General features: G+C 38.2%; 1 pseudogene across 1 annotated transcript in view; it reads right to left on the bottom strand.

Moving 5' to 3' along the window:
- LOC309510275 (NACHT, LRR and PYD domains-containing protein 3-like) overlaps positions 1-22,504 on the bottom strand; it is a 52,458-nt pseudogene that overhangs the window by 27,743 nt on the left and 2,211 nt on the right. The window contains exon 3 of the transcript XR_014211624.1: positions 1,074-1,244. The product of XR_014211624.1 is annotated as an NACHT, LRR and PYD domains-containing protein 3-like (transcript). The remainder of the gene's footprint in view (positions 1-1,073; positions 1,245-22,504) is intronic.

Raw genomic sequence — 22,504 nt, 5'->3', positions numbered from 1 at the left:
CATTGAAAAGTGGAAGATTAATCAATTTATTAAAGAAATTGTAATTATTAGAAACCTTTTTGTCCCTGATATTATTATTTTTTTTCTATTTATTTTTCCTTTTTTATATTGTGCTCTGTTCTTTAGGACATTTATTATAGTTTTGTTTTGTCTTATTGTAATGGTATTTACTGCAATACAAAACTTTACTTCCGCATTCCTCGATTCCTATGGAAGTCTGTGGGTGTTGTAACTCTGTCAGTTCAAAAACACTGTTGTTTTAATATAACATTTATACTTTGTGTATTTGTGTAATGTTTTGTCTTGTTTGTGATGTGGAGTAATTATATATATATATATACTATATAGTACTGTGCAAAAGTCTTAGGCATGTTAATCATTTTTCTGTTTCTTCATGTAATCACAGACGGACTCGATGATGGTGAGATCAGATCATACCGGCTGTTGTCAGATTCCTTGTGCATACACAAATCTCACTGGATTATTACAATTAATGGCAAAAAGAATGTTTGGAAATCTAAACTGATATTTCCTACTGACACATTACAGCAAAATATATAAATAACTGACTTAAAACCATCTTTTTTTGGGGGGGGGGGGGGGGGGGGGGTATTAACATGCCTAAGACTTTTGCACAGTACTGTATATACTGGGGAGAACATTTATGTTTTAGGATTAGCATGTTTAATCAAGCATTGGCTCACCTGTGATGTTCACTGATTTAACTGAATATTTATTTATTGTGCATTTGGACTGAAGTAAGAATCACTTGTAATTTATTGTTTAACTGAGTGTCTATGAATCACACATAAAATACTGGTTTTGGTTTTCCTGGTCAAACTATAATTGTACAGAAAATGAGCTCTCAATAAAATGTATTCATTTGTCTCTCATTTGTGTTGTGTGGATGTGTAATTGTTTGGTTGGACTCCTTCTTCAGACCCGAAAACAAGCTAGAGTTTAACAAGCAAAGTTGGTGATCATTGAGTAAAAAAGTTAAAAACTATTAAATAACTAATACATAATATATTTACCAAGGACAAAATATGCGTTTATCAGAGAGTTCATCTTACCCCAGTTTCTCCAGTTTACAGTGAGGATCCTCCAGTACAGCAGAGAGCAGATGAACTGAATCTCCTAGTTTATTCCCAGACAGACCCAGATCTCTCAGGTGTGAGGGGTTTGATCTCAGAGCTGAAGCCAGAGCAGAACAACCTTCATCTGTGACTCCACAATCACTCAACCTGTAGAGAACAATGACACTCTTCACTCTCAGTTCAGATCAGATCAGTTTAACACAAGGGTCCGCAGCCGTACTGCAGGGGTCCGCCAATTAATGCTTGATCACAAATAATTTGTTAAATTAAAAAAATAGTAAAAAACATCACAAAGTCAAATTTAAATATAAGCACTCTCAAGCGAATGCAAGATCATCCTCAGTTGATTCTGTAATAATATCATACTGGCAAACTCTCAAGTGTGTTTTTGTGTTTGAGCTCTGGAGAACGTCAAATGTTTTTACAGCGGTGAGAAATGTAGCCAATCACAGTCATGTTTGTTGGTCTATTGAACGCAGCCAATCAGAGGTGTTTCATTTTGTCAGAATCCACTCACCGAGATATAAAGGCCCTGTCCTAAATGGCACACCTCACTTTCAGTCTTGTAGACTTACAATGGCTTCTGCGTGCCCATTAAGTCCATAGGGTGTCCCATTTAGTAGTTTTAGGTTTCAGAAGGGTACTCACGAGCGCCCCTCTGCGGTCGATATGTGCTCTAAATGCGCACTGAAGCGAGCTCCGCAGCAGACTTGTTCACGACAGTCAAAGCGGCGTTACGTCAGGAAAGTGCGGACTCGACAAGTGCGGTGTTTAGGGTGCCATTTGTGACAGGGCCAAACTCACAATTGCGTGACATAAATAGCAATTGCAAGAAAAAGTCAGAATTCCGAGTTTATACCTTGCAATTCTGAGGGGAAAAACAGTCAGAATTGTGAGATAAAAAGTCACTGTTTAACATGTTCAAACAAATAATGTAGCAAAATGATCATTCAAATGTTATTTTTCTTAATTGCATTTACACCCACAGTTAAGACACTTGCGATTGCATTTTCATTAAATGTCCCGCAATGAATGAAGCAAAATTCAATGTGCAAATTGAAAATGCATTCCGCCGTCAATCACTGCGTGAAGTTGGCCCCGCCCCCTCCCTCCCTGTCAATGACTGTGTGAAGTTGGCCCCGCCCCCTCCCTCCCTGTCAATCACTGTGTGAAGAGAGAGAGATTTATTTATCCTTTCGGAAATTTGTTCTACACCATACAGCATCGGTTTCCAACAGGGGGGTCGCGGCCCACAAGGGGGCCTCACCGAGCTCTGTGGGGGGTCGCGTCATATTTTGAAAAGTTTTGAGCAATTTGCATTAAATAAAAGTCCTTAACTTTTTTTCTGTTCAAAATTTATATAATGAGCGAGTTCATCATGAATCCATTTTGCAGTGTTTTTGTCTTATCCTGAATCACTATGGTACACCTATAATAAGTGATTACATAGGGACTATTTTACCCTGGTTCGGATCGCTGCCGCTGCGGAGTAGCCCAGTACCTGCGTGACTCGTCATAGACGCACACAGAGAGAGAAGTAGTTCCGGCTACAATGTTCTTCCGAAAGACGCATTATTCTGTTAATAAACACAAGTTTATTATCACTCGCTATAGCGCCAAAAGCCTCAAAAATAAAGCCTCACATTGATAAAGCCTCACAAATAACATGCAAGTATTGAGGCCCCAGACAGAAGTCATTTAGTAATAGCCTATATTCATTCTTTTTTTACCTACACACAGGTGTGAATACTGATATTTTTGTTATTGCATTTAAAATAGGGCAAATTTATAGGCTACTCCTAGGCTTACATTTTTAAATTACAAAGGGCCTACTAATGTTTTTGTTATTGTATTTTCAATATTATAGGCTATTATTTGTGCATAAACATATCTGTTTATAGTAAACATACCGTTTATTTGAAAACAACATATTTTGTCATCCTTGCTGCAAGCTTACAAGAGCGATAATATCATTAAATGTGAAGGGGGGCCCTAAAATATTTTCTTGGGTAAAAGTCAAGTCAAGTCAAGTCAAGTTTATTTGTATAGCGCTTTTCACAATACAGATTGTATCAAAGCAGCTTCACAGTATTAAATTAAAATAATACAACAAAGTTTGTTTCAAGAGGAATTTATTGATTGATAAAATTAAATTAAATATCCCCAAAATATCCCAAACTGAGCAAGCCAAAGGCAACAGTGGCAAGGAAACGAAAAACTTCATCAGGTGACCTAATGATGTCCTAAAACTCCATCAGGTGACCTAATGATGTCCTAAAACTCCATCAGGTGACCTAATGGAGAAAAAAAAAACCTTGGGAGAACCCAGGCTCAGTCGGGGGCCAGTTCTCCTCTGGCATTTATGAGCTAGAGGCCGGATTGTAGTTTGAACTGTAGGATTATATGAATGCCTGGCTGAAGAGATGCGACTTTAATCTAGTTTTAAACTGGGAGAGCGAGTCTGAGCAACGAACAGTATCAGGAAGACTATTCCAGAGTTTTGGAGCCAAATGTGAGAATGCTCTCCCTCCTTTGGTGGTTCTGGATATCCTAGGTATGACCAAAAGCCTTGAATTTAGTGATCTTAAAGAGCGCGATGGATTATAGGGTGATAAAAGATCCGTTAAATAGACTGAAGCTAAGCCGTTTAGGGCTTTATAAGTCAGTAGCAATACCTTATAATTAATACGGAACTTTATAGGTAACCAATGCAGTGATGATCAAATCGGTGTTATATGATCATATTTTCTTGATCTAGTAAGAACTCTAGCGGCGGCATTTTGGACTAACTGTAGCTTGTTTATTGAGGATGCAGGACAACCAGCTAATAAAGCATTACAGTAATCCAGTCTCGAGGTCATGAATGCATGAACTAACTTTTCTGCATCAGAAACTGATAGCATATTACGTAGCTTAGCAATGTTTCTAAGGTGGAAAAATGCTGTTTTTGTAACATATGAAATATGATTTTCAAAAAGGGGGTCTCAGACAAAAAAAGGTTGGGAACCCCTGCCATACAGTACGTCTGATACATTTATACATAAGACAACAAGACAGTTGACAAGACAGAATTCCAAACAAAATATACAACAACATTTCCCTCTCCCCAAACACCCCCACCCTACCACACCCACACCCATACACAACATCAGGACAGAAGACTCAAACCCCACTACACATAACTAGGATAATAAAGTGCAGTTGTGCATACTGTAACAGTCAAGCTGGAAAGAAAGTGCATGATGCTATTTAAAGTGCTGTCCTGCAGGTAAGTTCTTATTCATAAGTGTAATGTAGTTGGAATGAATGACTTACTGGCTCGATTAGTTTTGAAAGAGGGTAACCTAATCCTCCTCCCTGATGGCAACACCTCATATGCCTGGTGTAGGGGGTGTGACATATCTCTATTAATTGCTTGACCTTTCTTCAACACCCTTCTTTCACAGGTAATAGCCATACTGTCTAGTTTTTTCCCTGCAACCTTGCTAGCCAAGTTAACTATCTTGCTCAGTCTGTTTTTATTGGTCACTGACAAAGAGAAATACCAGGCAACACAACAAAAAAGTAGAATGCTCTCCACAAATGAGTGATAAAAAAGTAACATCATATCACTATCCACTCTAAATTGTCTTAGTCTCCGCATAAAATGCAGCCTCTGCAGCCCCTTTTTATAGTATAACTGTTCCATTGCAACTTATTATCTATTATTGTCCCTAAGTACTTGTACTCGGCTACAATCGCAACATCCTCTTCATTTATAACCAAACACTGATGGGGCTGGCTCCCAATTCTGTAATCTATTATTATTTCCTTTGTTTTCTTTATATTTAGATGAAGATAGCTGGACCTACACCAATCTGCAAATTGATCCACCCAGGCCCTGTAGTTGGTCTCATCACTATTCTGTATTAACCCCACTATTGCTGTATCATCTGCAAATTTTATTGTAAGATGCTCAGGTGTATTACTTCTACACTCATTAGTGTAACAGGGTTTCTGCAGGGTTTGGTCAGTCAAATTTAAGACTTTTTAAGACCTTTTTATGACCATTATGATTGAAATTTATGACCTACACGAATTACGAAAAATCATTAAAATTCCTTTCAAAAGTTTTTTTTTTAATTGACTTTCATTGAAAGTAACAAGATGTATTATTTAAATGCCTAAAGACAGCTCCAACGCCTTCTTACCCAGTGTGCAATATGCTTGATACTGATTATTTGCGACAGGCTTGAGCCAACTACTAAACACACCATCTTTGAGCCATGGCTCGTTAAATGTACACTTTCCCATTGTGATAGACCGGGAGATTTCAGTTAGGGCTGGGCAATATGGCCAAAAATTAATTTTATATTAGTCAATATCGATAATTATCACGATAAATGTCAAATCTTTATTTCTTTCAAGTTTAAAGGCAGACTGTTGCTTCTAAGTGAAAGTTGTAGAAACCAGAGCTTTAATTGTGGTTTTAAACTAACTTTACTCTTTATTGTCAGAAAATATAATGACAAACACTTGCTAAAACAGGTGAACATTTCACAAATCTGAGGTAGGACATTCAAACATTTGTCATTTGTCCTTAACAAAATAAATATCTTTATTGGGAAAATAATTACTTAGTTTCTGCACGTGCTAATAGGGGCCAAGTCTTGAAACAGGTTTGTGTTGCCTAACTTTGATGGCACATATCTTCAGGAAATGTATGAAAAACAGTAGCCTAAATACATTATTAAATACTGTAAATATTCCATTAGTCCTTTAATACATTATCAGCACTAATAATATAATAAAATTCAATATGTATATCCCACATGGTGCAGTTAATATTACTAGGCTAACGTTACAGTAAATCCATGATAAATGATGGGAGATTGTAGACGGAAAAGCCTTCAGACTGTATCGTTGTGCAGAGTTTCTCCTGTTGGTCAGCGCTGTTCAATCTGCCTTTAAACTGGTTTAAATCACTGAGACAGTGTGTTCTTCGCTGAATTCAAGCACTTCTCACTGGATCTTGTGACCGAGACCGATCAGAGTAAACGCATCAGTTCTATTGAGCTCGCGCTGCGCTGCCGTTTGGACTTGGAGCCGAGCGGGTAAATGCATCGTGTGGCGCGCGTTTCAAATGAGCGTTCCGCTTTTGGCGCATTTAACCTGTGCATTTAACATTATGCCGCCAGCGCATTTTCAGGGGGAAAAAGCAATGGTAGAACCAACGAGTGAACGAGCATATCAATTTAAGACGTGGCTAAATGAAATTTATGACCTTGTATGGAAAATCCGGACGTTTTTATGACTTTTTATGGCCTAAAATTCTGATTTTTAAATTTAAGACGTTTTATGACTTTTTATGACTCCGCGGAAACCCTGTGTAAAGAGTGAACAATACTGGTGAGATGACACTGCCCTGTGGGGATCCTGTATTGGTCATAATCGGGGAGGACACAGCCTCATTTACCCTAACACACTGTGTTCTCTCCGTCAGAAAGGACTCAACCCACCTTATAATGTTAGGATTTACCCCTAACTGCCCCAGCCTCTCCATCATAATGTGGGGCCTGATGGTGTTGAAGGCGGAGGAAAAATCTATAAAGAGAACCCGGACATATCGTTTGGGCTTATCCAGATGGCAATAGATATTATGGAGCATATACAGAAGGGCATCATCTGTGCTCCGCTTGTTTCTATAGGCAAACAGTAAAGGGTCGATATTACATTGCACATCATTTAGAATATGTCTCAGAACAATTCTCTCTAGGCTCTTCACCACGATTGATGTTAGGGCGACTGGACGATAATCATTTAAATCAGCTGGTCTTGCTACCTTAGGTACTGGTACTATGAGCGAGGACCTCCAGGCTTTAGGAATGTAATGTGTATCTAATGACTTTTGAAAAAGCTGGCAGAAAATGAGGCTAAGTTGTTCACTACACATTTGCAAAACCCTACCACTTATTTGATCTGGGCCTGGTGCTTTTTTAGAATCAATTTTATTAAAAACTCTACGCACCTCATCCGCTGTAATAGTTGGAGGAGTACCATACTGTAACTGCTGTCTAATGGCATCACGCTCCAGGAGAAAGTCTGATGTTTCGAACCGTGCATAAAAACCATTCAGTTCATTTGCAAATGCTTGATCATCTCCATTTGCATCTATGTGCCTTTTCTTCTCTTCCTTCCCTATCATTGTATACATCCCTTGCCATGCATGTTTCAGGTTATTCCCCCTCATGTTCACCTCAATCTGCCGTTTATATTTCTGTTTACAGTCATTTGTTATCTGTCTAATCTCCTTCTGAATTGCTTTCATTTTAAGCCTGTCTCCCTGCTCAAAAGCTCTCCTTTTCCTGTGCAGTGCAACTTTTAATTCTTTATTTACCCAGGGTTTGTCATTTGGAAATACCCTAAAAGTTTTTTCTGGGATTATACAGTCCACACAGAACCGAATATAGTCAGTCACCACTAAAGTCAACTCTTCCAAATTCTTACTAGTGTGCACGAAAATGTCCCACACAGTACAATCAAAACAGCCTCGAAGGCGTTCAACAGACTCATTAGTCCACTGTTTAACTGTCTTTATCTCCGGTTTGCTGGTCTTGAGCTTTTGTTAATACTGCGGGACAAGCTGGATTGCATTGTGATCCGAGTCTCCGAGGGGTGGTTTTGCATAGCCCTTATAAGCGTCTTTAATATTCCCAAAGCATAGATCGAGTGTTTTATCCCTCCTTGTCGGGCATTCGACTTATTGATAGTAATTGGGCAATACGCTTTTGATTGAGCATCCATTAAAGGGTTAGTTCACCCAAAAATGAAAATTCTGTCAGTAATTACTCACCCTCATGTTGCTCCAACCGCGTAAGACCTTCGTTCATCTTCGGAACACAAATTAAGATATTTTTGATGAAATCTGAGAGCTGATAACTTCTCCGTAGGCTGCTAGGTGGCCCAAACTTGCTGGCCCAGAAAAGTTATTAAAGAGATCGTTAATATAGTCCAAGTGACTACAGTGGCTCAATATATCAAGCGACGAGAATACTTTTTGTGTGCAAAAACAAACAAAAATAACGACTTTATTCCACTATTCATTTCCTTCTCTCTGGGCCACTAGTTGGTTCGCGTAGTGTTTTTGCGCTGCGCGTCACACACATGACCAGCGTCGGCCAATAGTGAGCCTACGTGGTGACGTGTAACACAGACGCGCTGCGCAAAAACACTTACGAGGCCCAGAGAAAAGGAAATGAATAGTGGAATAAAGTCGTTATTTTTGTTTGTTTTTGCGCACAAAAAGTATTCTCGTCGCTTGATATATTGAGCCACTGTAGTCACGTGGACTATATTAACGATCTCTTTAATAACTTTTCTGGGCCAGCAAGTTTGGGCCACCTAGCAGCCTACGGAGAAGTTATCAGCTCTCAGATTTCATCAAAAATATCTTAATTTGTGTTCCGAAGATGAACGAAGGTCTTACACGGTTGGAACAACATGAGGGTGAGTAATTACTAACAGAATTTTCATTTTTGGGTGAACTAACCCTTTAAAGTCTCCGAGCACAAACTTCGGTGCATCAGGTGCCATGTTTTCTAGTTTAGCCATTGTGTCGTATATCCTATTTGCCGCGACCTTAGTATTACAGTCCCTCCAGAAAAACGCGATTATGCGATCGCATGATTCCATGCATAATCAGCCAAAGTCCGCATATTTATGCGGGGGGCGCATTTTTTTAAATACGCCGCACTTTTGCCGCATAAATTGCAGATTTCCGCGTGCAAAATATGCGGGCTTGCATGATTTCATAATCCCCGCATTTTCGTTGCAAAAAGTCACATATATATCTTAGCAGAAAGTTGACAAATGTTGGGTTTACTTCACACAAGCGCAGCCATTTCCCCTGTTGCCATGGGAACGTTATGAAGTGACGTAATTACGCGACATCATTGAAAAGCTGCAAACCCCGCGATAGGCCTATTTCACAAAAATCCGGTCGTATCTTACACCGCAGGCCGTGCTTTGCATGTTTTCATGGAACAACTGGGGAGAAGTTAAATCACGTCAGACACAGAAGGCAAAAAGACGTGTCTGTGGTGTGAAGGAGTAAGTTAAGCAGATGTTGAAAATGGAGTGTTGATGCTGGTTCGGGAGTGATGCCCTGACAAAACATGTTTATTGCACTTGATTGTTATCTGATTTGCACGTCATGCACTTTTATTTATTATAATCAAATGTTGGCAAATTAAAATTGTTTGTAGAAGTTGTTTTCTGTAACTTTCTTAAAAATGAGTGAACATGGAGCAGTTTTTCCGTGAGCGGGACTGGAAAACCCGGAGTGGATCATGAGCGGAGTGATAAAAGAACGCTTAGAGTGGAGAGAGGAACATGCTTTTGCTTTTGCATCGCATCCCCCTAAGCAGGGTGAATAGCCTACACCTCGTCTTTCCCATTCAAACTAAAATGAAGACATTTATTACACTATTAATGTAATTGGTGTTGGGCAATCACTTTTTTTTTTCTCTTTTTCATCAAACTGCAGTTTTCGCAAGTTCCCGCAATTTTCGCAAGTTCCCGCAATTTTCGCAAGTTCCCGCAATTTTCGCAAGTTCCCGCAATTTCATCGCATAAAATTGCATAAATATCCCGCATATTCCATCGCATTTTTTAAGAAATCTTGCCGCATAATCAAGGATTTTTGCCCGCAACAATCACTAAAAAACTCCGCGTTTTTCTGGAGGGACTGGTATTAGCGCGGGGATGAATATATACCACAGTGACAAACACCTGACCAAATTCCCTAGGTAGATAGTAAGGTCTTACCGACAGCGACAATAGCTCAATATCCTCCGAGCAATGGGAGTCTCTTACTGTGTAGTTTTTACACCATCGCTCATTTATATAAACACACACCCCCCCTCCCATTCTTTTGCCGGTTACCTGTGCATCACGGTCCAGTCTAATCGGGTCGCTAAACCCTGTGATCCTGAGTGTTGAGTTATCAGTCGTGTCTTTAAGCCATGTTTCCGTGAAGCACAACAGACAACTTTCCCGATACTCTGAGAGGTTCCTCACAGCGTTCCGTAGTTCCGTAAGTTGCTTCACCAAGGAGCGGTTGTTAGCCAGGATGACCGTAGGTAGAGGTGGCTTGCTCCCCCGTGCGCGAACTCTACGCCGTACGCCTCCTCGCCGGCCTCTTTTCCTCGGTGATGTGGATGTCCGTGTACACTCATCTGGCAGATCGACTGGAAAGTTTCCGCTATGCAGATCCCTTAGTTGCCAGAGTTGATCCCGGGTATAATGTAAAATCCCATATGTTGTGGCGGCGGCCGATGCATAGCTTCCCCGACTCAGTGAAAGGACTGTTAACAGCAACAGGTGAATCGCCAGGACGATAGACAAAAACTGCGTCACAAAACGCATCTTGACTTTGTTGGCTCGCTTCTGACTTAACAACCAAACTTTCAAAGCGTGTAGTTCGAGGTTTATGTGATGAAAAACGCTTACATATAACCCATAAAACAAACAAACATTTCAGACGTGCTGTAGGCACTCGTCGCCACAGTGCAGCGCCGGAAGTGAAGTTGGCCCCGCCCCATCTAACCGTTCTAACCTGTGTAGTAGTAGTACTGATGAATAATTATTTACATAAATGTGATGCTTAAGTTATCCTAGTTTCTCTCTACAAAATAGTACATTTTACAACATTTTAAATCACATGATTTTAAACCTAAATTTGATGGATTAATAGCATGTGGTCACCGCAAGTATTATATATTTTTTTTATACGTGTATACAGAACATTTTAAAATTAAGCCATTTTATTTTATTCAGGTCATATTTGCTGTTGAGTGGAAGCAAAAATTAGTCAAGTAATTGTCTCTGTAATGTTAATCCTAAAGCTACAATAAAATATGGTCTGTAAACAACTTAACATACCAGTACACATTCAAGGGAAAATGCAAAAATAATAACAGCATCAAGAAAAGAAATCTTGTCAGATGTCCAAAAAAAAGAAAGAAAAAAAATGGTTTAAGATATTTTGTCTGGTAAGAGTTCCTTCGTTAATGGCAAATTTTTCCACAGTGATCTGTACATAAGGTTCCTCTTAATTTGCTGTTCAGTGTCTGCAGGACAAGCAAAAAAAAAAAAAAATCATCACTGATCAACTCTCTTCTAGTGCGCATGCATATATGACGTCACCCAAACACACCACCGCGCATGCGCGTAACAGTGTCCAGTACGTGTTGGATCTGATCCAGCTATACGTCATCGTGCTACAGGCTGCAGAGAGGACTTCTTGAGAGTAGTCGAGTGCAGGCGGGGAGGAGCTGCAAATGGACACGTGAAGTCGGACACTTTCTGGTTCCCGTAGTGACCGCTCACGTGGTGTTTGCATACTTTACCACAGCTGAAGTGAAATAAACTTTATACTTTATGTACTGCTTCATACAGCGTCTGTTTGAACAAGAATAAAGTTCAACATAAACTTCTATCAATGAAGTGGAGTCTACGTTTTTTAATCAGTTTTAATTTGATAAACATGACACAATATAACATCGCAACTACATGAAAAGAGTGTTTACTGTTATAAAAAACTGATTTGTGAGCTTTAGAGGAACTAAAGGTTTTCGAATAAACACGAAACACACGTGATCGTTGTCATGCGGTGAATCCGGCCAATCGTGGAACAGCTGTGTCGTCATCAGAGCTCGTGCAGCCGCTCTTGAGAAGCTGCGCTGGCTGAGTTCTCCGGCTACTCTCGAATCGCTCTCGCGGTACTTTGATGGCATACGTCACAGTCACATGGCGTCGGCACTTTATCAAGTCGGACAAAATTTCTAACCGGCATGCACTGCTTCAAGTCAGCCGCCGATCGGTCTGCGCAGACCTGCATGAAGTCGAACAAGCCTTGTGTGAAGTTGGCCCCGCCCCCTCCCCCCCTGTCAATCACTGCGTGAAGTTGGCCCCCCCGGTGACGTCATCATCTATAAGTCCTCCTGGGAAGTCGTGTTTACGACGGCAGTGCATTCAAGTCACTTTCGTCAGAATAAGATGGCGGTGTACTTTCTCTTAATTAATTACATATAAATACAGCAAGATTCTTAAACTAGTTCTAGAAAATGAAGAACAAAGAAATGTGCATCCGGTGTACTTTGTTTTTTTATATTTTTCATTAATTTATGAAGCCACTGCAAACTTAAAATATGTTAAAATATGTATTCAATTTACATATTAAAACTAGTGTATGAAATGGCAAATGTAAATAATATAATTGAATTTTAATTTTAATTTTGCACCAAACGTTGCACAAATGTAATGGAAAACGTAAATTTAAATACAGAAATGCATTGCCATTTTACATATTACATTTCAAATTGAATATTGCTACCCATATGCTTCCATAGAACGCAAAACAATGATGATGATGCATAATAACGCCAGCGTTGTGGATACACTAACCCAAAACCCTCCATAACTTTTCCATTAATTTCACATTTTATTTGTATAGCGCTTTTCACAATACATATTGTTTCAAAGCAGTTTTACAGAAAATGCACATCTACATTACAATTTAGAGTGATCTGTTATCAGAGGTGACTGTGTGCAAGTTATGTATTTCAGAAATGTACATATACAAATCACACAGTTAACTAATAATGTATTAAATTTATTTACTTTATCACTGGCACTTATTTGGAAAAAAATTGTTGAATGGCAAATAAATAAATGACGGACTTTTATTATGTAAGCTTTATTTTACACCTCAACCGACAAGGGAATTTATAGTCATATTTATAGTGTTAATATTAATTTGCGAGTCCACAAACTCATTCTCTTAAATGGCTTGGGTCTGCAGAGCATTCACAGCGTACAGTATACGGACTGAATGCCCCTGACCTGAAGCTTTTATATCAAGACCATTTTCATGTTTATCATTTATTTCTATTATTTGCGTTGCCTTATAACTTCATGCTTACAGTTTAACACATATGTGTTTATTACCACAACAGTAAATAAGTGTCTTTAGAAATGTTATAATATATATTATAATGAAAAAGACTAATAAAATTGTCTCTTCATATTAAATGGATAACAATATATGTCTGGACACTTGAAAAATGTGTAATAATGGGGCCTATAAAACTTAAACATTTAATGATTTATAAGCATTTCACATATTTCTACACTAATTATACAAAACTATTCTGCCAGTGCACCATACTGTACAAATGAACTAGATCAATGTTCATTCTTGTCTGAAACTTTGGAGGAGACAAATATGAAACCACCAGTATGAAGGGCCGTATAGGAAACAATTATTGAAAAGCCTCAACACTAGTGAAACAAAAAACATTGATCAACCTTGGTGAAATTCATTCATACGCATTACTGAAATAAGAAGAGATTTCGGTAGTTGATGATGGCTAATTTCCCTTGAAAAGGAAGTTGTGTGTCCGCACTTCTGTTTAATTTGGCGCGTCTCACAAACTCTTTTAAGCAATGTCTGTTAGTTGTAACGAGTTGTATGGGAAGCCAAACACACCAACAGTGGGACGAAACGGAGCGGTGTTACAGAGCTCGTGCCGTGCTGACATCATCGGTGCGGCTCAATGGACCGAGCTGTGTGACCGACTCGACATCGCAGGGAGGACGTGTTTGCTAGCGAAACCGAATGGAGCAAACTAATCTCACCAGCGCGACGCTGACCATGTTACTTTATTCATTACTGCTCCGCAGAAGTTCAGGTGTTTTCCCTGCATATAAGATCATGAAGATCAGCATGAAGTTATTACATTTCTTTTGCTTATTATCTTTCATATTAGTACATTAGTAGTGTTTGAAAAGCTACTTTGAATTTATTTATTTTTGTAGCCACGGAAAGAGCCGTTCAAAGCAGAAACTTCAACGAGTAAGGACTGTGCAGTGCCGGGGGAACTATAGGATCAGATTATTGTTATTAAATTATTAAATAAATAAATTAAAATTATTGAACATAATGAATATAATGAAATACTCACTAAATTGAAAGGATATATTTTAAAAAGAATGTAAAAATGAACACTAATACCAGATCATGAGATTAGACATTTGTGTACACCTGTGATTTCTGTGCTGAGATTTAGTGTTTACAGAACATTTTACAAGCTAATTTTAGTCCTAAAATTCTTACTGAGGACAAAGACATGTGTGACAATCAGAGAGACAATCTTACATCAGTGTCTTCAGTTTACAGTGAGGATCCTCCAGTACAGCAGAGAGCAGATGAACTGAATCTCCTAGTTTATTCCCCCACAGATCCAGATCTCTCAGGTGTGAGGGGTTTGATCTCAGAGCTGAAGCCAGAGCAGAACAACCTTCATCTGTGACTCCACAATCACTCAACCTGTAGAGAACAATGACACACTCTTCACTCTCTCAGTTCAGATCAACACGTACAAGCCACAATTCTACACAGACTATTAAATATGTCTAAATTTCAATTGGAGATTTATCAGTCATAAAAAAAAGAATAAAGAAATTCAAAAAGCTTTCAACACATGTTCTTCATAAATCCAACAGTTCTAAATGAGCTCAAACACAACTACACCTCTTCTCTGTGACAGACTCATCGTGAAGATGAAAGCACACAAGAGTATGGTAGGTTAACTACTGACTATAAGTAACTTTGTAACTACATGCCAACTTATTCTAACCCTAACCCTACTAGTCTACTAATAAATCTATTAACACTCCAATGGGAGTTAGTAGACATGTGCAACTGTACTGATAGTCAACAGAATGTGTTCAAGGGACCATTAAAATAAAGTGAAATCAATATGGTCTAACCTAAATTGATAATTATGACAACACTGTTGCTGACAGTGAACATACCATGAGGTTTTACTGGATATGCAGTGATTGTTTCTGTCTTCCTAATGCTACCTTCTGCCTCTCTGTTTTGCTCTTGCACACAATCTACTTCATGCCTTCTGTCCTCTGATTGATAGTTTATACTTTTTTTTTATCAAATAAAGTATTTTTTGCTGAGAAATTATTTATTAATGATTCATGATTTTTATAAATTAATGTAAGAAACATTTACTGGACTGAAGAAACTGAGTTTATTGATTATTCACCATTTGTTAATGTTAAAAATGTAATTCTTTTGACATTTTTTCATGTTAATATAAATGTCAAATATGACACAACAGGCTTTTGGGGAACATTTTCCATCTCTTAATTATTATTTATTTGCATTTAATTGCATATATGTGTCAGGCAGTGTTGGGAAAGTTCACTTTCTACATGAACTAGTTCAAAGTTCAGTTAACAATTTTTTAAATGAACTAGTTCAGTTCATAGTTCAAACTTCAAAATTTTGAACTAAAGTTCACAGTTCCAAAAAATCAGTTCTTTTTTTCCATATGTTGCTGCAAACTATTATTTTTAAAAATTATTGCCACAGCCCATATAAAACCACAGACAGCAATTATCTTATCAGTTTTAACACTGAAACTATGCGTCAGATTTCATCTTCATATCCAATTTTAAAATCCTTATTCAACCAGGGTTTACATAGCATTGAGGGTAGGGTTGCCAACTAAACAAATGCGGGACAATCGTGCATGGTTCTTTACAGGAAAATGAGGGACACTCAAAAATATTTGTAGGCTATAGGCTAGGCCAACATAACACAGTAGGCCTATATGTCATTTCAGGTTCGTATGCGTTTAAAAGGTTTTCAGACAACACATTTGTTTTGATTAAAGTCATATTACACACAAACCATAGTTCAAAATAATAGCATTTATCTGAAATAGAAAGCTTTTGTAATTATACACTACTTTTAAAGAAATTAATAGCCTACTTTTATTCAGCAAGTACATTTATAATGCTACGTTTTTTTATTTCGGATAAATTTACTTTGAACCTTTTATTTATCAAAGAATCCTGATTTTTTTTCTTTCTTTTTTTTTTACATTAATAATAATTAATGTATAAATGTTTCTTGGTCAGCAAATCACATCAGTATATTATTCCCTCAGGATGATTTGATGCTTTCTTGCGTGGCTGGATGTATGTTGGACTCACAATAATCACGTTGTTTGAATTCGTTAAAACTGATTTGCCGAAATCAAAACCCAGTCGGACAGTGAAAGGGATTTGCCGTTAGCGCGAGTCCGGATCGAAGCGACCAGACAGCGGAGGATTCTGTGTGCAAATCAAACAATGATTTGTCCCAAAATAATAATTAATTCTCAATTTAGAGTTTGTTATTCGTATGGTCTGATCTCTGGGTCTGATGCGCGTGAGTGTGGACTGTGATTGGATGATGACCGGTGTCGTGATCAAGTCATAGCTGTCAACCCTCCCGTTTTTTCCGGGTTTCTCACGTATTTTAGCTCTTTTCCTGCTGTCTTCCCGTTTTAGTATTTTCCCGTAAAATATCCCGTATTTTTACGCTCTGATTGTGTTAACTCAGAACACGCAACTATCTGTCGCCCTGTCCCAAATGGAACCCTAAGCACTCGCGGTCTTCCTCTGACGCCCGTTTCACACATACTCCGTTTGCAGTGCGTGTGCGATGCGTATTTTTTCCCGCACCCATGTTACAGTAACAGTTAGAGCTTTCACACTGCACACGGATGCAGTCCGTCGATCCGTTCCAGTTGCGGTGCGTATACAGCAGTGCAGAGATCGTTTCCATACCGAGTCTATTTTTTGCTGTGCTGTAAAGTGACAACGCATGGTTCGTGTTTAAAATGCACACAGATTGACATTAAAATGTAATAGTTTCACCATAAATGCGTTTAATTAAATAAAATGTAGGCTAGTAATCTTACCATTCATGCATGTAATTAAATAGTACCATTTTTCACAGTCATCTTTTTATTTTAAGACGAGGTAAAGCAAGGAAAACTACAATTTACTTCAACAAGGTAACATAACGACACTCGTCTCATTCGTGGATGTGGAAAAACAAGTTAGTTGTGACATGCAAGACTTTATGTATAACGATTTAGAAAAGGTATGAAATCTGCTGTTTTGGTAAATTAAGTTTTAATTTAAAATGTATGCAATTTTAATATAAGTAGCTACATGGTTCTGCTTGAGCAACTTATATAATCTATATAGAAGTAATGCATTGAATAATACGTTGTGTTACGACCTCTCATAAAAATATCAACTCTGTGTGTGTGTGTGTGTGTGTGTGTGTGTGTGAGAGAGAGAAAGAGACAGTGTGTGTGTGAGAAAGACTCTGTGTGTGTGCGAGAGAGAGAAAGACAGTTTGTGTGTGTGTGTGAAAGAGAAAGACAGTGTACAGTTGTCTTCACTGTCTCTATCCATTTGTTCAACTGCCTCTTACACATTCTTTCTGCCTGTCTGTCTCTTTCTCTCTGTTTCTTTCTCACTCTGTCTCTCAACATTAAGCTAAAAATACGTTGTAGCAAATGAAAATGTGTAAGTAATGTTTACTTTGTTCATAAATAAAGCACTTTTTTGAAAAGTAAAACAAAACATATCCATTGGTGTGCCATTTTTTTATATATATTGTGTAGTTATAAACTCTTTAGACTGTTAATGATCAGTGCTTTTTTAAAAAGTTTGTGGGTAAGAATCGTGTAAAAAAAATCCCTTATTTTGGGGATGGATTCTGGGAAATCTCCCTTATTTTCAATGTTCAATGTTGACAGCTATGATCAAGTGTTGCTGTTGTATCAGATTCAGTCATACATCAGTGGTTAGATCAGCGTCAATAAACGGGACAACGGAGGTTCCGAACGGGACAAATACATTTCTATAGAAATCTTGCACCCTTTTGAACGAAGTTAAACTGAGAGAGCGTGCCGTTCACAGACACCAGAATGAAGGAGTTCACAGTAACGTTCATCAGGCAGTAACAGAGTACGTTCAGTTCACGTTCGCCCAAAATATGAACGAGTTCATGAACTATCTATCGTTCAATGAACGCGTTCAGGCACAACACCGGTGTCAAGGTTTTAGACTTATGTTTGGCCACATAGATTATATATGTTCATTGTGTCTCTTGTTGGTTTTCAGTCTCTGTCATTATGTCTCCTGTGCCTTGTTCCCTGTTTGTGTATTTATAGCCGCGTTTCCACCGCAGGAACTTTCCCCAGGAACTAGGGACTTTGGGCTGGTACTCGATGTGTTTACACCGCAGGAACCAGGGTCTAAATGAAGTTCCGGGTAAATATTTCCCCCTCCGATAGTCCCTGCTCATGAGGTAGTACTTTTTCAAAGTTCAGGAACTTTCAGGGGTGGGACTTGTGCGCTGCACAAGCTGATTGGTTGCGTTCACGCCGCATTTTGGTTGGATGATTCCACGCAGCATTTTATTTATTTTTAACCTCACTTTTTAAAAAATCTATTGCGGTTCGTGTCGTGGCTTCATGCAGTAAGAGTTGTCTGTCTGCAAATATGGAATTTAATAAAAAAAACTGGTGGACTGGCGACGAGTTTCAGGCTTTATTAAGGGTATTTGTGGAAGAGGAAACTTTCTGCGCGTTCGTCCCAGCCATCTCACGGTCAATGTCCGCAATAGCTGATAACATACAAATTTTATATCTAACGTTAGCATTACGAGCTACTGAACACGCTTTATCAGTGCTCGTCTCTTTTCTGTCACAGCTTTTATTATTAAGTCATTATGTTTACACATTGTCATCTATTGCAAGGCACTCCAAACCATGTTACAAATTTACTATAACAGGATTGAAATAGCGCTTTGAGGTTAGTAACAAACAACTATTTACAAGACTATTCACTATTTATGATTGATAGACGGGGTTCGGGCTTTTTTTAAGCTTATTTGCGAAAGAGGAATTTTTTTTTGCGCGTTCGTCCCAGGCATCTCACATGATAACACTGATAACATACGTTGTCTAATTTTATACGCATACGAGCTTTCTGAACACGCTTTAGTATCAGTGCTCGTCTATTTTGTTTTGTGAATTACCTAAACCAATACATAACTGCAGCACAGTTTGAATCTCCTCCATACTTATAAATGTGGCGCTCAAAACTGATTACTGTCCGTCGCAGACTGGGAGGAGCAGTTGCGCGCAGTTTACCTTCCCGGTACTTTAGACCGCGGTGTAAACGCAAAAAGCAACCGGTCTGGGGCGAAAAAAGTTCCTGGGAAAAAAGTTCCTGGTACAAATTGTTCCGGGTAATTTCGGTGGAAACGCGGCTTAAGTCACCCTTCTCCTGAGTACTTTGCTCAGTGTTTCCAGTGCCATGACCAAGTCTAGGTCATTCTCTTGCTGTGCCTCTTTTGGAGTTATCTAAATCTAATTTGTGTACCTGGTATGGTTCCTTTGTTTTGTTTAATTGACTTTTGCTCTTTGAAATTTTGGAGTACTCACAGATCTTTTTGTGAACTTTTTTTCAAATTCCTTCTGGATTTACTTTGTGGACTTTTTGGATTTACTTTTTGGAACTGTTATCAAACTATTTGTGGAAGTTTTTTGGAGTTTACTTTTTGGCTTTATCCTAGGAAAGTTTGGACATTCCTTTTCATCAAATAAAAGATTTGAAGATATTTCCCAGAACTGTCATCTGGTTTTCTGCATTTGGGTTCACCTTTTGACTGTGTTGAAGTTTTCACACTAGTCCTAACCCTGTGTTTCTGACAGTATGAGCCATAAAAGCGATGTATAAATATGATACTCAACAAAAAAACACACATGCATGCATATACAAGTTAGCATCTGTTTTTTGTTGAGTATCACATTACACACACACACGCACACACACGCACGCACACGCACACGCACGCACGCGCACGCACGCGCACACACGCGCACACACGCACACGCACACACACACGGCTTTTATGGATCATGGATCAAAAAAATGGTGTATTAATAATCAATAAACCCCAGTTGCTTCAGTCTAATAAATGTTTCTTACATTTACATTTATAAAAATAAAAACTTTCTGAGCAAAAGGACTTTACTTGAATTTTGTTTTTGTTTTTTAAGTATAAACTATCAATCAGAGGACAGAAGGCATGAAGAAGACTGTGTACACGATGTTTCTCAGCAAAGTTTTGGTCATATTGATCATTCATAGGCCCTAGAAATTTGCATATTAAATATGATACAGTAGGCTAATATATTCATAAACAGGCATTGTTCGACCGAATTTTACAAAGAATGTTTAAAGTTATGAGAGAATACATGTTTTAAAATTGTTATTAAAATGTTGTAACACGCATTGCCAAACAATTTTCCCACGCATTTTCCAATTAATTTAAACTCCCAAAGGGGAAACGTATCCTGGGAGATACAAACATTTACAGGCAGATTATGTAAAATGTAAAAATTAAATCCATAAAATTTCAACATAAATATAATAAGCTAACACTTAACAACAACTATTTAACACATGTATCACTGAAGGCGGTTTAGTTTGAGATCTTTCACTTTTGAAAAAGTATTAAATCTCCTGATAAAAACACAGGCGAAGAAGAAGCAGAAACATGCAATATCATATGTGACCCGTGCTGGCAAAATGAGTCAGAATGCGTACAGGATAATTCTGAGCTACAGGCAAAATGGTCGAATTTGAGGTTTTCACAAAAATGAGTTCATTAAGCCCTCATCTAGTGATCCCAAGGGTCAAAATACCAATTAAACATTTTAAAAAGTATCTTTATTTGTATGTTTTCCTTTGTCCATGAAAAATTCAGTTTTCTCTGCTCGCTTCTCGACGACTGTGCTTTCCCTCAGCACAAGTTTGGTATTGTTTTAAAACGTAGCAATCCAACTTTGTGAATATTAATAGCGAATTCTCGATGGCATGAGTCTGAACCAATGAAATGTGATTTTCAAACTCATACTGATTTAAACAAAATGATTTTACTCACATTGACTGACACATCCGAAGCGTGCCTCAAAGACGCCTCAGACAGCGCGTGATCCCGATATACTCTTATACCTACACAGAATTACAGTGTTTCAAAATATCTGTCTTGGCGAGTATTCAAGCAAACATAATCTGCTATGTCTTAAGTGAACGTTTGGTAACTGTTGGGGAAAAACATCTGAGGTGTAACATTATATTAGATCCGTGCAGTACAGTAGGTCTGAATATATAGGCTGTCTTTTTCATAAATTTTAATCAAACAATTGTGGTACCATGGGGAAAAAAGTTGAATATATATTGTTCCTATAAATATTTGGTTTTGACTCGGTGGTGTGTGCCAAATTTGGTGTTATTACCCGAGATTTTAAGGTATGGTTGGTAGATGATTTTGTTTTGGAACCTTCAGAAAACTTTAACTCGATTTTTCTCAAAATTGACTTTGACTATTAAAGTCAAACAGGTGTAGCTCAGTCATGAACAATTGCTCATTGCGACTCATTTTGCCAGAACGGGTCACGTATGTAAGCAGACGCAAATGTAAAATCAAAACTGCCTAATGTTACTTAATGAAATGTCGACGCAGGACGAGGTATAGGACTGTGAAGCTTTGGGGGTGTTGTTGAACTTGATCTACTCCATCTGTGTTTTGATCATCGTTCTGAATCCAATCCAGACATAGTCTAAATATCTAATATCTACAAATTCTTAAATCAAGATACATAAAATGTTAAGTCTTTTATACTGAAAAATTGCTTAAGTTATTTTGCTTCTCAAGTAAATGTATCTTCAATTAAGAATATAAAAAAGAAAAGAAAACAAAGATACTAAGAAAGAAATTTATTTTCTGCAGTGTAGCCCTAAAATTTACATCAGAGCATTTAGTCCAGGGTTCCTCAAATCCGGTTTTGAAGTGCCGCTGTCCTGCAGAGTTTCTCCAACCCTGATTAAAGAGGCCTGAACAAGCTAATCCATGTCTTCAGAGTTACAGGAAGGAGAGTTTTATCAGGGTTTGAGCTAAACTCAGTAAGGCAGCGGCCCTCCAGTGCCAGATTTGTGGAACCCTGATTTAGTCTTACAGAAGACAATAACATGTCTGACTATGATATACCGTAGATGATCTTACCAGAGTTTTTCCAGAGAGAAGCTTCACACCCGGATCTCGCAGTTTTCTATTATCCGGATCCAGTTCTCTCAGTTGTGAGGGGTTTGATATCAGAACTGAAGTCAGAGCAGCAGAATCTTTCTCTGTGACTCCACAATCACTCAAACTGTAGAGAGATGAAAATCATACTTGGTAAACACTATGAACTGAAAACAAAAAGCAATAGAAAATTGAGAAAAAATAGACAATTTGTAGATGGAGTAAAGAAAACACTGCACTTGGTCACCAATGGATGGCATTGTCTCAAAATTACTCAGGAACCTTGAGGTAATGGTGTCACAGATTACAATTGGAGAGAGTTAAGTGTGAATAAAAGACAAATGGGACATGGTGTGGACTCAGGATAACAAACTCTCAGTGTGCAAAAGAACAAGATTCTGAACAG

Source organism: Leuciscus leuciscus (genome assembly GCF_965113295.1).
Source record: "Leuciscus leuciscus genome assembly, contig: SUPER_11_unloc_7, whole genome shotgun sequence".
Lineage (NCBI taxonomy): Eukaryota > Metazoa > Chordata > Actinopteri > Cypriniformes > Leuciscidae > Leuciscus > Leuciscus leuciscus.
This window is presented reverse-complemented; position numbering and strand designations above follow the sequence as displayed.